The following is a 15,872-nucleotide window of genomic DNA, read 5'->3' on the forward strand; positions in this document are numbered from 1 at the left end:
ATTCTCCTATTGTCCAAAGTTAGTTGGATTTAAGCTAATTTATGATTTGACAGAAGAATTAAATTTATTGCTTTAACAATAAAACATATCTTGGCATAGGTCTTTGATCTCTGGGACTTGGTTCCAGACCAGTGCAGAAGTATCCTCTATTTATTTGCTGTAAGGGTCCAACATAAAATGAGTTTGGGCAGTTTCAACCCAATATCAAGTCGGCATGGGCAGAACAACATAATTGCTCATGGCCTAGAAATTCGGTGGGCTGCGCCACCAGTTAGCGCCTAAAGAGGGCACTCAGTGGCTTTAGCGCCACTGGCCGCGCCTCCCGCGATATTTAGCTGGGGCGCTAATGGCGGCGTTAACCTGTTGCGCTGCGCCGCCTCCGATGACGTCATCGGTGTGCGCAGCGCCCCGCTACCGCCCCGATCTCGATATTTGGCAGCGACCGCCTCTGTAGTGCCGTTTGCAAATGCCGCCCGGTTCACAGGGCCTTCCTGTGGCGGCAGTGGCGCAATTTAAGGTGGAGATGCGGGGCGGCCGTTTTTTTCGGCGGCCGCCTGCCAGCACCTCCGACCCGGCTTCCTGATCGCCCCCGCGACATTGCTGGCTGTTTTCCGAGAGCCCGGCACTTCTCCTCAGTGCCGGGCTCTTTTTCCAGCACTCGTGATCTCTGATCGCGCTGGTGCAGGCCGCTCCCCCTTAAGAATGGGAGGAAGGCCTGCAGTACCGCAGCGCACTGTGCCGCAGCGTGTGGCGCTGCGGCACGTTGCGCTGCGATATTCAGTTTCAGCGCCCTAAGGGGGACGCGGAGCGCCTCGAGCCTCGCCCCGTCTCCCTCTTGGGGCGCTCAAGCTGAATTTCCGGCGGTCGCTACTGCTCCAAATGCTGCGCTAAATCCGGCGCCCAGGCGAGCTTGGCGCCCCGTTTGCGGCTCCACCCAATTTCTCCCCCCATATTTTGGCATCCGGGGCTCGATATTGTCAATCTCACTCAGGCCACAGGTTGCTGGTGTGGAGCAGATGGAGCTTTACTTTGCTTTTAACCAAGTTTAACCAAGATGTGTCCTCCATTTGATATTTAGATATAACTTGGGGAGCTTTTCAGCCTTTCCCAAAGGGATCTTGTTGGTTGCAAACACCTCATGGATGACTTGATCAAAGTCCTCTGTTTGCAGCATTTTATTCAACAGTTGGTGCAGAACCTTTGATTTGTGAGTTGTGCTGCGATAAGATCTGCATTGCTGCCATGTTTAGCTGTGACTTGCCTTGCAAAATGGAGACACTGCAGCTTTTTGTGAATGGTCATGTCAACCATTAAGTGCCGTTGAGATGTGGTAAATCATAGTTACAATGCTGCAGCAATGGCATTTAACCTAGTTGTTGGCAAATTGTAAATGTAAACAAAGTGGTGCCAGCTAAGGTAGCCGATGCCATTAAAATAGATGCTTTCAAGCCACACTGAACAGCTGAAGCGCTCCCTGCACCCTCCCCACCCCCGCCCCCCACCATCATGCAGGCCATCCAAATGGATTTTAGTGTGAAGTGATTCACACAAAGTGGTTGCTCAGAAACTCTGAGGGCCGTTGTTCACAAAACGGTATGGACCGTTTCTATGCAGCACTATGGTAATCGGAGTTTTGGGGGTGAGGAGAGGGGAACTGTTATGGACACGCATAACCCAGCTGGCAGAATTTGCTCACTGCGCCCCTCGCTTCAAAGCATATACTAAATCAGAAGCGCACATACAAGGTTGTCCATCAACCTCACCAGCTGAAAGAGATTAACAGAAATATTCAAATTAAAAATCATGGTGGAGAAATTCGGTATCGCCCCGTTTGGGGCGCAATTATCGGCCGGGCGCAAAGTTTAGCGCCTGGTGCTAATTATCGCCTCCGACTGCAAACTTGGCTTCTATCGCCCCTGGAGGTGATTGGAGCGCTAAATCAGGCGCTATGCACCTCTCTTAAGGCGCTAATGCCGAGGAGCAAGGCGTTACCTCAGAGCGCTGGTGAAGCTCATGTGGTGCCAGTCAGCAATGGAACACAGACACACTGGCGCCGGCCAGTTCTTAAAGGGGAGGGTCGATCTTGCTCTCCATCCACATCCTGCTCATTGCAGCCTTGAATCTCGGCCTGGAGAGACCTGTACATCAAATCTGCTGGAAAGAACAATGGAGAGACCCAGGGAAAGAGCTCAGAGTGCAGTCCCCATAGTCTCTTCTAAATCGATGCAAGGAAGGACAAATCAAAATGAACCTGCAAAGTGCTGCTTATTACCCAAAACTCCTTCACACAGCGTTGAATCTCTCCAGACGACTGTCTCTCTCTCTCAGAATGCGTGGTACAAAAATTTCGCTGACAAACAAATGGCAGGAAGCGGTCGCCTTTAAATAGCGCTCCCCTAGTCCCTTCCTGATTGCAAAATGCTCCCCTCAACCTGTCATTGCTAGCGGCAGGCGGTAAGGCAGAGGGTGCCACTCAATATCCAGTCCGGGGCGCTACCAGGGCGTTGCACGCTCAACTGACGTCACGATCTGCTGGCGCAGGAGATCGTGGTGGTAGTGTTTAGCTCATGTGGAAAATGTCTGGTCAATTTCACGAGTGTTGCAAACATCGCCACGCCTGGGCGCTAGTTGCTTTGCGCCCCATTAGTGCCCTCTTAGGGCGCTAATGGGAGGTGCAAAGCAACCAAATTTTTCCCCCAGATGAGACTAAAGAAAAGGTGTAAATTGATATAAAAACTCTGAAAAGCATCTACAATGTGACCCTCAAGTATCAAGGAACTATTCATTACATACAACCAATAGAAATGTGTAGATTGAAATGGTCCTTCTGAGTTCTTTCCAAATGAAGCCATACAAGAACTTTGAACTCTTGTACTCCATCTTACCTGCTAAAGAAAAATAAATGATCCTGAACCAAAATAATAACTAAATTCAGCAATTATCCACAACAATCTTTGAACTACCAAACTGCAGTTTTCTGTAACTGTTCTGCAATTGGTTATTTTTGAAATTTCTTGCAGATGAATTCAGTTACGTGCAGAACAAAAGCAGAAACCTGAACTGAGCCAAAAAGGGGCCATATTTGCACCTGTGTTGGGATCAGTGCAAATCAGGACAGATTGTTTGAGTTCAGATTTGCGCATAACCAGGATAATTATACCAATAATGAAATGGCAACAGACTCACATTTGTGATGTTATTGGGAATTTGCTATGGTGGCACAACTGTATACATAGTCATAGAATGGTGGCAGATAGTTAAGGCACGGACAAAGTCAGGATGCCCATTCATCCAGGGAATAGTATGGATGCTTTAGCACATAAAAAATGATGAGGAATAAACACAGAGGATTGTTAAAACTCTAACATGACTCGACCTAGGTACTTTGGTTGCTCTTTTGAGCCGTTGCCTGCTATTATTGTGTCTTACAAGACAGCAGGAGCTGATCTTACATGAAGATCTATATCTGGCAATTGACTGAATTCATTAAAACCCCATTGATAACAGCGACAACAGCTTAAACTAAATGAGATCCTTAAATCACCTCAGCCCAGTGTGACAAGAAGCTGGGAACAAATGCTGCAGCATTTAATGGAAGCATTAACACCAGTGACATCTGACATCTTAGCCAGCTGACGAAAGAAGAGGAGTTAAAGAAATAATTTATGTCCGAGCAAGCAAATCATCACCTGCCTGTGATGACTATATAAGCAGTTATCATCTGCTGCAGCTGGGCCTGGAGTAAATAGAGATAAGAACAGGATGTGAAAAATCATCAGGTATTACCTCAACAGTAAGACAGGATCCATATCTGATTAACTGTCTAACCAATAAAATAAGATTGTAAAAACTTTGACTGCTTTCAAGTGTCAAACTAATTTGTGCCATTTCCACTTTTCGTTTTCTGAAATCAGTTGCTTGTGATTTATCCCACTGGAGTGAAAGGTAGCATAGTGGTAATGGCACTGGGCTAGTTAATCCAATAGGCCTGGACTAATGATCCAGAGACGTGAGTTTAAATCCCACCATGACAGCTGGGGAATTTAATTTCAGTTAATTAAATGAATCTGGAATAAAAAGCTAGCATCAGTAATGGTAACCATGAAACTATCGGATTGTCGTAAAAACCCATTTGGTTCACTAATGTCCTTTAGGGAAGGAAATCTGCCGTCCTTACCTGGCCTGGCCTATATGTGACTCCAGACCCACAGCAATGTGGTTGACTCTTAACTGCCCTCTGAAATGGCCAAGCAAACCACTCAGTTGTAGCAAACCGCTACGAAACACAATAATAAGAATGAAATCGGATTGACCTCGGCACCGGCTACGGACACGGTTACGGCACACCCAGCCCAGTTGACCCTGCTTACTAACATCTGGGGACTTGTGCCAAAATTGGGAGAGCTGTCGCTCAGACTAGTCAAACAACAGCCTGACATAATCATACCTTTCAGCCAACGTCCCAAACTCCTCCATCACCATCCCTGGGTATGTCCTGTCCAACCAGCAGGACAGGGCTGGTGGCACAGTGGTATACAGTCGTGAAGGAGTGGCCCAGGGAGTCCTTAACATTGACGCCGGACCCCATGAAGTCTCATGGTTATCATGGGTATGTGGGGGACTACGGTCTCCCGTGTAAAGAAATAGGCAACACAGCGAGCTACAAGAAATAGGTCTTTACTCCAACTCTCACAATGCAGTACTGAATTCGTGAAGCCCGCGAACCTGTGATGACTCATGGATTGGTCACCTGCTGGAACCTGATTGGTTTTCCTTCTATCAGCAGCAGGCAAGTCTGAACGTGCCTTATTCCTCTCAGCTTGCAACTGTCTTGCGGGGGGAGGGGAATACAGCAGTTAAAAGGGGATTATACAGGTTTATCTACATACACACAGTGTTTCCCCAATGTGGCAACGCCACAGGTATATATTTAAATTAACTTCTTAAATATGTTGACCTTTTCCTCAATCTAACTGTACACTCCAAGTGCAATATGTCCTACATAATTGGGCTCAATGTCCTCTGTAAACCTATGCCATCCTAAAATATCTGCCTGTTATGAAAGCTTTGAAAATAAACTTGAGATGACTATATTTAATTTCTCTCAAACGTAAATGAAATTGTTTTGGGTACCTTTTTGGTATGATTGTGGAAGTAATGCATTAGACAAATGGATATAACTTGCTAATGTTTTATTAAAGATAAATGGAGGCAGCACAGTGAAAACTGGTCATACAGAATCCTTATAGTATTTGAAAAACCAAACAACACTTCTTAAAATGTTATTTCAAGAACCATTTACAGAGCCATGAAAAGAAGATGGCAACTGTGTTTTAAAATTTTCTCATCCCACCTGACCCAAACTCACCTGTTTTTGGGGTTTAAAATTCCCCTTAGTATTGGAAGTAGAATTTGTAATCAAGACATTAAAATAATTGCTAGATATTTATTGAGCATACCAGTACAGCAGCATCTTGTGCACATGTCTTTCACATTTTTGATCAGAGGCCTGACTATAAACTGACAGAGTTTTGGAAGATTATCATTGGCACCTGTGTGAACAGATAATGAAAGTTAATAGAATAGAACTTCCAGTGCCCATTTATGTCTCTAACTCTCAGAATTTTTTTAAATTATGTTCTGAGAAGAAGACTGGCCATTTACAAAGCATGCCAGATATTGTTGTTGGTTAGCCCTGTACCACTCTTTGTTCCTGTCCACGGGTGGAAATTACCGAGGACTGAAGCCTCCAGGGCAACCACTGTTCGAAGCAGTGAAAATAACTTATTCTTTTTGTACTGGGGCTCTTTTCTCTAGAAAAGAGAAGGCTGAGGGGTGACCTAATAGATGTCTTTATAATTATGAAGTGATTTGATATAGCAGCCATAGAGAAAATGTTTCCGCTTGTGGGGGAAGTCACGCCGGATCCGGTTTGATGACACCATTGCCCACCCAGTAGCCAAGGATGTTGACTGATGGTACTGATTTCACAGATTTGGACTCATTTAAGGTTAAGTTGCGATGACAGAGAACGTCAAAAAATTTCTGGAGGTTGGCATCATGCTCCTTCTGGTCATGACCAGCAATGGTGATATTATCCAGATATGGAAAAGTGTCCGTTAAGCTCTCCTGTTTGACTGGGCTATCCATTGCCCATTGAAAGTCGGCCACCCCATTGGTGACCCCAAATGGAAGGCGACAAAACTGGTAAAGCCGACCATTGGCCTCAAAGGCTATATACTTTTTGTCAGAGTCTTTTAACGGTACTTGATGGTACGCGCTCTTTAAGTCAAAAGTTGAAAATACCTTGTAGTTGGCAAGGTTATTGACCATATCATCGATGCGTGGTAGTGGGTAGGCATCCAGGTTGGTATATTGGTTAATAGTTTGTGAGTAATCGATGCAAAGACATTTCTTGTGTTGCTTCAGACTTGAGCCCGCCAGGGAGATGAACATGGCTCAATGATACCGTCAGCTAGAAGGCGAGAGATTTCTGCCACAATAAAGGATCGATCATCTTGGCTGAAACATCGTGATTTAGTGACTATGGGCTTACATCGGGGGGGAAGATTGGCAAACAAGGAGGGCTCGTCGAGCGAAGCCGCCAAAAGCGCACAAAACAGTATTTTGGAAATAGTAAGCTCTGGCTTTGACCCTCCAAACTCGAAAGTGAGTCTTTTGTGTTGATTCTGGAAATCCTGTCCCAGGAGCACATCACTGCATAAGTTTTTGAGCACCCCGAGCTGGGTGGAGAAATAAGTGCGGCCATTGAGAATAAGGTCGACAAGACAAAAGCCGGAAGAATTGGTAGTCAGTGTCGTCAGAGCCATTGCAATTTCCCTGTCCGAGGGGTAAATATGCAGTTTTAACTTACTGACAGCCCACTCATTAATGAAGCTGTCAGAGCTGCATGAGTCGATTAGTGCACTAAAAATATGTCCATTTACCGAAAACTTTGTGGCTGCATGGGACAGACTTTGGGGAAAAACAGCTGTGATGGGAGGAGGAGCAGTTTTACCCTTGACAGCTGTAACCTTAGTAGTGGTTCTTGGAGGAGGAGCAGTTTTATAGGTAGCAGCTATAACCTTTGTAGTGGCTCTTGGGGGAGGAGCAGTTTTATAGATAGTAGCTGCAAAACTAACAGGGGCTCTTGACACTAACAGAGGCTCTTGACTGGCATACCTTAGAAAAGTGACCTTTCTTACTGCAATGATTGCAGGTTGCGTTACGAGCAGGACAACATTTCCTATAGTGGAATGCACTTCCACAGAAACACTTCCTTCCAGATTGCCACTAGGGCAGGGTCATCATCAGTGAAGGCTTCTAGGGTAGGGTTGTCATCAGCTAGGTTAGAGTCATCATCAGTGAGGGCTTCCGCTCAAGGCCTATCGAAGGAGTCACTAAAAGTGATAGCAGCAGCCCATGCACGTGGTAAAAGATAGGTATCTACATTCCTCTTTGCTAAGTCCAGAGAAGATGCCTGGTCATAGGCAGCCTGTAACTCGAGGGTTTTATTCTCCAACAGACGCTGGCATATGAAGGGAGACGCAATCACATTAATAAAGGAATCATGAATTAACTCCTCCTGGTACTGCTCAGCTGTGACAGCTTTAAGATTACAATCCTTGCTGAGCCTGCAAAGCTTTTGAAGGAATTCATCAAGTGATTCCCCGGGTTGTTGTCGAGTTGTGGCCAGTAGATGCCGAGCAAAAATTTTGTTTGGGGCCTTAACATATAGTCGCTGTAATATTAGGATAGCGGAGTCATAGTCTACACAGTCTTTGATATAGTCAAACACATGAGGAGATACATAATTGGCAAGTATCTCTAATTTATCAGGAACATTTTCACCACACACCCTGAGGAAGTTGCTGAAGGTACGATACCAGTGTTTCCATACTTTAGCAGTTGTAGGAGAGTTCGGGTCCAGGTCAAGACGGGTGGGTCTGAGTAGTTTCTCAATGATGGATTGATTACTACGTCGGGGTCCCCTTCTACAGTTGAAGTCGTAGCTGGCTGTTCCCGAAATCACTCAGAGCGTGGAGCCGATACACAGTTGATTAAATTGACGTAAGAAAACTACTAAGCACTTGGTTTGAGTATAAAACAAGGCTTAGAAACATAGAAGATAGGAGCAGGAGTCGGCCATTCGGCCCCTCGAGCCTGCTCCGCCATTCATTGCGATCATGGCTGCTCATCCAAATTCAGTACCCTATAGAATCAACTGCTTCACAACCATGAGTTCTAGTTACATCACTAGTTCCTGGTTACAAAAACGTCCTGAGCAAGCTGGGCCCACGCCCGAGTATTTATACTTTCCTTGGATGACGCCACCAGCTGGCTGCCCAGTGTTAGCTCATGAATCATTTCTACATGAATGGTAAGATTCATAACACCTTGCACATCTACCCTTCCGTCTCTAATTACATTATCACATCTGACTAACCACCCCACAAAATCACACTCATCCTAATGCAACCATACTAACTAACATCACACAAGGAGGCCATTTGCCATTAACACCCAAGTTATTGCAAATTTCTCTCCTGACCCACCTCCAATCCCACCTGCACGGACCCCAGAAAATTCTGGCCTCTGTAATTCTATGCATTTAGATATTAAATAGCAAAACAAGGTAACATGAATCTTTTTTACTTTCTCTGAGTAGCTTTGTTGGAAAAAATCAGTGCAAGTTACTAATATTAATGGATTCTTTGGCAATTATAGGATGTTATATTGGGCAAATTGAGACTGCACTTTGAAATGAAAGCATTGTTTAATTTTTATATTTTGTAATGTATTCTAAATGTACATCTGAGAGATTCAAAATAATCATTAACAAAAAATGCAGGTAGAGAATTCTCAAGGAGTATGATTATTCAAGTTTGGAGTGATGTCCTGAATATAACTGAGTGGTGAGAATGTGGAACTCGCTACCACATGCAATAGTTGAGGCGAATAACATGGATGCATTTAAGGGACAGCTAGATAAACACATGAGGGAGAAAGGAATAGAAGGATATGCTGATAGGGTTAGATGACGTAAATAGAATGGGAGACGGCTCATGTGGAGCATAAACAGCGGCAAATGGCCTGTTTTTTGCTGTAAATTCTACGTAAAAGACCTGTATTTAAACTTTTCTATTTAGGCACAGCATTTTATTGATATTAAGTACTGTCACAGAAATATTTGGCAAGGAATGAAAGATGTAATTAGTTCAATCTTTTATTGGTTTGATACTTTTTGGGGCTTCAGTTTAAAAACTCACATACTAAACAGATGGAAATGTCTGCCCATTTGATATCCTACATGAAGAGCTGATTCCCCAAGTAAAACATGCACACATGTGTTTATTTATGTATCTGTGGTATGTGAAGCAATTACATCTATCTATATCTATATCTATCTATCTACTCATGCAGTTGATAAGAGAAACCTTTTATTTTCTCCAGCAAGCAATCAAAAAACACTGCACTGTCTCTAAACAGGTCTGTGAGCAACACGATGGGAGATTTGATGCTCGGCAGGATACCATTTGTTAGTTCAGGCACAGGAGTCTTCCTCCAGTGTAGTGCCAGGCCTGTGCTATTTTTGGCCAGGATGTTTTGACACAATACCGGGCTTGTTGCCTCTTGCGTTCACATCCTCCCCCTTCAAATCTGACGTGTGCGTGTGAGAGTTGAGCCACACCATGCAAAAATAAATACACATTTGCAGAAAAAAGATGGAAAATCAAAACTGAATCCTGCTGCCTTTTAAACGCGCAACATCTTTTTTTTTCATCTATAAGTAATGAGGCGCTTGGAGCTCAGTGATCGAGCACAAGTACAGCCAGAAATAGGGAGCCTGGTGCAATCCCAGAACATTTTTAACATCAACATGTCGGCGCTACAGCAAAGCCCTTGTGTCTTTGGAAATTCCAGATTGAATTGTGGATGTGTTCATTAGATGTTCACTGCTTTTAGTTATTAAATCAATGTAAGGATGTAGAGGCTTCTTCCGCAGCACCTCCCAAACCCACCACCTCTTCCACCTAGAAGGACAAGGGCAGCAGCCGCATGGGAACACCACCACCTCCATGTTTCCCTCCAAGTCACACACCATCCTGACTTAGAACTATATCGCCGATCCTTCATCGTCACTGGGTCAAAATCCTGGAACTCCCTCCCTAACAGCACTGTGGGAGTACCATCACCACGTGGACTGCAGCGGTTCAAGAAGGCAGCTCACCACCACCTTCTCAAGGGCAATTAGGGATGGGCAATAAATGCTGGCCTTGCCAGTGACGCCCACATCTCATAAACGAATATTAAAAAAAGCTATTTTAAGAGGTCCTCTCATTGCTTGCTGACTCATTTCACTATGTGTTGTTGTACTGAAGCAGACTAGGACAGCTGTAAGCTGGATGCCAATTCTGTGCTGAATTGGCTGATATCAACCAGAAGCTGTGTTAATGGAGTCATGGTAATCAGTCTGTCAATCCCATCGCATCGCCCCGCATGAGCAACGTGGAGAGGGAGGGAAACCCAACCATGGCACTCGCTCCATCTAATACTAACCGCGACAAAAAGTGAAAGCTATAGGGACAATCTTCTGAATCCACGCTGTGAGCTCAAATCATAAGTTCAGGTGGACACTGCCCGTGAGTTTCCTTCATTTCCTTTCTAACGGTTAGAAAAGTCGTGGGTCTGAATTTCCAGTTTGAATTGCCGGAAGGTGAGGCTCTCCACTGGCCGTACAGATTTGTAAAATTCCCTCCCGGAAGGTCCAGGACTGAGTTTAAAATTAAAGAATACTTTCCAATTATCATGCAGGAAATGTACTGTACACAAGAGACGAGCCTCAGATCTGGTTACCACGGAGATTGAGCTAACTGGAATTTAGATAACAGGGCTTCTACCATGATTGGTGTATTCACCACACAAATTAATTAATCGGGCCAAAGTTTCCCTTTCCCTGTACTAAAATCTGAAGTAATGATGGAATTAAAGAACAGAAAATAAGCATGTGCAATTTGCAAATTGGCCCCATTCCTTTACAATATTCGGTGATTATTGGTTCCCTTTCAGTTATCTTGATTCCAAAATGCAAGCAGTATATATTTTATCATGTTTCACAATGTGTAGTAATAAACTGGTGGGCTGGGATTCATGAGATTGTGTTGTTCAGACATGCTATGCCAGTTTGTTTACTAAATATAATATTGCTAGTGAGCCGCACATTGTGTTAATTAAATGCTTGAAATGAAGTGATTTGAATAACGAGATTTTAATTGTCTAACAAGGAGTTGAAGCTTGCTCCTCTAATCAGGAGATGGAACAATTATGGCTCCTTCTTTGTGTTTTTGCACCTCAGTTATCTTTCATGGGCTCTCTCTCCTCCCCCAACCCAGCCCACCCCACCCCCTTGTCAAATGAATGGAGCAGCTCTGTTCCTTTGTTGAGGCGGCTCTGCTATCACTGTGATAGAATGTCATTCTGTAATGATGGAGCCATCATTGTGTTATTTCAGTCGACAGATCGGATTGCTAAATTCTTTATTGATGATCAGAACATCAGTAATAATTAAATTTCCCAGACTGTCCACGCAGCACTAACTGGCCCATTCAGCTGTTCCATGTTCCTAACAGTCAATCGAGAGGTGTACAGACTGCTCATTAAACTAGAGCCTGCTGCTGCAAACAAGATTTTAACATATGCTTATCTGCAAATGCTTGCCTGCTAGCTTATGTATGGATGTAACAAGACAAGTCTACATGTTAATTTATAGCTCATAATGTTGGTCATAAATAAATCTAAAATGTACAGCTTGGCACCTGGAAAACCTCACCCACACACAATTCACTTGCCCTCAAACGCCCAGTGACTGTGTTACTTGCTTGTTAGTTGCTCTAACTGTACTGAAATACTAGCAGTATGAATGTTCACAGCGTTGAGGGCTATAAGCAATTGGCAGGATGCTTGTAGCCTAATTCTAGTGTAATTGGCAAGTGCTGGTACTGGCACGTGCTGTAACTGGCTAATGAGACTTCCTCATTAATACTTGCCATGTCTGAAAGGCTCTGCCTCATTATTAGATTCCTTATTGCAGTCATCTGTTGAGAGGGAGGAAGCACACTGCTGTCGGGCATCACACTGACGATTTCTTTAATGGTGTTTTCTTTTCCCTTGTGTAACATTTGTTAAGAGATAAGCAGAATGACCAATTCACAAGATTACAAGATAGATATAGATGAAGGAGTACAATCAGCCCATCTTAACTCAGTCATTCTGAATTTTTTTTAAATTACCGTTCCTTCCCCTTCTCCCCCTCATGTGTCTGACACTCTCCTTTCACCATAAACTACAACCAGATTTCCAATACATCTTCTTTTGGCATGCCTTGAAGAACATTTACCTTTCCTATTTCATTTAATATCTTGTATGCTTCTATGATGTCCTCTCTCACTTATCCTCTTTCAAAGCTAAGGACCCCCATTTTCCCCAGTTCTTCCTCATGACTCAGTCTGTTGATAGTAAGGATCAGCTCCTCTCTACATCACCGCTTGTGGCTTGAATATTTCCCTTCTGAATGTAACCAACTGTATGCGGTACTTAAGGTACTTTGACATGAGCACAGCACAGTTTTTTTTCCAGTTCTGACGAAAGGTCATCGACCTGAAACGTTAACTCTGTTTCTCTCTTCACCGATGCTGCCTGACTTGCTGAGTATCTCCAGCATTTTCTGTGTTTATTACAGTTTTAGTGTGACAGCTTTCAATTTATACTCAACTTAATAAGCTCTTCTTCACCATAGAGGACTGGTTGGTGGAATGGGCATGTGCACTGCCCTTTCACCTCAGCAACCTGGGTTTAAATCTAACCCCAACAAACTGGATATGAAGTCTCCTCTCTGGCAGCTGTGAGGGTCCTGCATAAAATCAGTCTGGTCAATCCCAAGCGAGTTCACTACAGCGCAAAACAGGCACAAGTTGGCCCCTGACTCAGAGAGACCATAAGGGTGGTGGCTGTGGAAAGTCTAATTTCAACTGTAGTATTAGAGGCTGCTCATCCAAGGTTGGCATTGATGCCCATTGCCAGGGTAGAATGTAAAGGGGGGAAAAATTCAGTTGGTTAGCGCCTCCAGTTAGTGCCTGGAGGGGGTGCTAATGGGGCACTGATGCAGTAGCGCTGGGGTGAGGCGAATCCAGCGACGCACGTCAAATCCGGCCCCCACCCCACCCCTGTAGCATCGCTGGTACGAGTTACCTCAGCACCAGGCAGATCATGACGTCAGTGAGCATGCAACGCTCACTAACCATCTGATCTGCAAAATTCATTGTCGCATCCTGACTTCGCACCTCGCCCCAACTGCGACAGGAAGAGGAGGCGTCAAGCAGGTGGATGCTGGCTCTAGGGTCGCTAGTTAAAGGCATCGTCAGTAATGAGTCGCAGCTGTCAGGTTAGTGGTGTTTCACTGCATCCTTGACAGTTTGACATTGTGAAATCGATTCATTCAGTCATTTAAAGGTTACAAGAACATAAGAAGATAAGAAATAGGAGCAGAAGTAGGCCATTTGGCCCGTCGAGTCTTCTCCGCCATTCAATGAGATCATGGCTGATCTTCTCCATTCACATAGAAACATAGAAGATAGGAGCAGGAGTAGGCCATTCGGCCCCTCGAGCCTGCTCCGCCATTTAATGAGATCATGGCTGATCATCCAAATTCAGTAACATGTCACTGCTTTCTCCCCATATCCCTTGATCCCTTTAGCCTGAAGAAATATATCTAGCTCCTTCTTGAATATATTTAATGAATTGGCCTCAACTGCATTTTGTGGTAGCGAATTCCACAGGTTCACCACTCTCTGGGTGAAGAAATTCCATCTCATCTCTATCCTAAATGGCTTACCCCTTATCTTTAGACCCCTGGTTCTGGACTCCCCCGCCATCGGGAACATCTTTCCTGTATCTAGTCTGTCCAGTCCTGTTAGAAATTTATAAGTTTCAATAAGATCCCCTCTCATTCTTCTAAACTCTAGCGAATATAAGACCAATCGACCCAATCTCTCCTCATACATCATTCCTGCCATCCCAGGTATCAGTCTGGTGAATCTTCACTGCACTCCCTCCATGGCAAGAACATCCTTCCTCAGATAAGGCGACCAAAACTGCACACAATACTCAAGGTGTGGTCTCACCAAGGCCCTGTACAACTGCAGCAAGACATCCTTGCTCCTGTACTTGAATTCTCTCGCTATGAAGGCCAACATACCATTTGCCTTCTTAAGCGCCTGCTGTACCTGCATGCTTAACTTCAGCGACTGGTGCACAAGGACATTAATATATATTGAAAATAGCTGGGGTCCTAGCACCGATATCTGCGGTACCCCACTAGTCACTGCCTGCCACTCGGAACAAGACCCGTTTATTTCAACTCTTTGCTTCCCGTCTGCCAACCAGTTCTCTATCCAAGTCACTACCTTACCCCCAATCCCATGTGCTTTAACTTTACATGCTAATCTCTTATGCGGGACCTTCTCAAAAGCCTTCTGAAAGTCCAAATATACCACATCCACTGCTTCTCCCTTATCTATTCTACCAGTTACATCCTCAAAAAATTCCAGTAGAGTAGTCAAGCACGATTTACCTTTTGTAAATTCATATTGACTTTGTCCGATCCTGTCACTGTTTTCCAAGTGCACTGCTATTACATCTCTTATAATGGACTCTAGCATTTTCCCCACTACTGATGTCAGGCTTACTGGTCTATAATTCCCCGTTTTCTCTCTACCACCTTTTTTAAATAGTGGGGTTACATTAGCTACACTCCAATCCATGGGAACGGTTCCAGAGTCCATAGAATTTTGGAAGATGACCAGCAATGCATCTACTATTTCTAGGGCCACTTCCTTAAGCACCCTAGGATGTAGATTATCAGGCCCTGGGGATTTATCGGCCTTCAACCCCATCAATTTCCCAAACACCATTTCCCTACAAATACTGATTTCATTCAGTTCCTCCCTCTCATTAGACCCTATGTTCCCCGACATCTCTGGGAGGTTATTTGTGTCCTCCTTTGTGAAGCCAGAACCAAAGTATGCATTTAATTGGTCAGCCATTTCTTTGTTCCCCATTATAATTTCCCCTGATTCTGATTGCAAGGGACCTACGCTTGACTTCACCAATCTTTTTCTCTTCACATATCTATAGAAGCTTTTACAGTCAGTTTTTATGTTCCCTGCAAGCTTACTCTCGTACTCTATTTCCCCCCTCTTAATTAATCCTTTTGTCCTCCTTTGCTGAATCCTACACTGCTCCCAGTCCTCAGGTTTGCTGCTTTTTCTGGCCAATTTATATGTCCTCTCCTTGGATCTTACGCTATCTCTAATTTCCCTTGTTAGCCATGGTTGCGCCACCTTTTTTGTAATATTTTTATGCCGGACAGGGATGAACAAATTCTGTAGTACATCCATGCGATCTTTAAATGTTTGCCATTGCCTATCCACCATCAACCCTTTAAGTAACGTCCCCCAATCCATCCTAGCCAACTCGCGCTTCATACCATTGTAGTTTCCTTTATTTAAATTCAGGACCCTAGTCTCTGAGTCAACTACTTCACTCTCCATCTTAATGAAGAATTCTATCATATTATGATTGCTCCTCCACAAGGGGCCTCACACAACAAGATTGCTAATCAATCCTTTCTCATTACATAATACCCAGTCTAAGATGGCCTGATCTCTAGTTGGTCCCTTGACAAATTGGTCCAGGAAACTATCCTGTATACACTCTAGGAATTCCTCCTCCACAGTATTGTTACTAATTTGGTTAGCCCAATCTATATGTAGATTAAAGTCACCCATGATAACTGCTGTGCCCTTATTGCACGC

The sequence above is a fragment of the Somniosus microcephalus genome, chromosome 16, assembly GCF_052327205.1.
Source record: "Somniosus microcephalus isolate GS21.2 chromosome 16, FLI_Smic_1.0, whole genome shotgun sequence".
Classification (NCBI taxonomy): domain Eukaryota; kingdom Metazoa; phylum Chordata; class Chondrichthyes; order Squaliformes; family Somniosidae; genus Somniosus; species Somniosus microcephalus.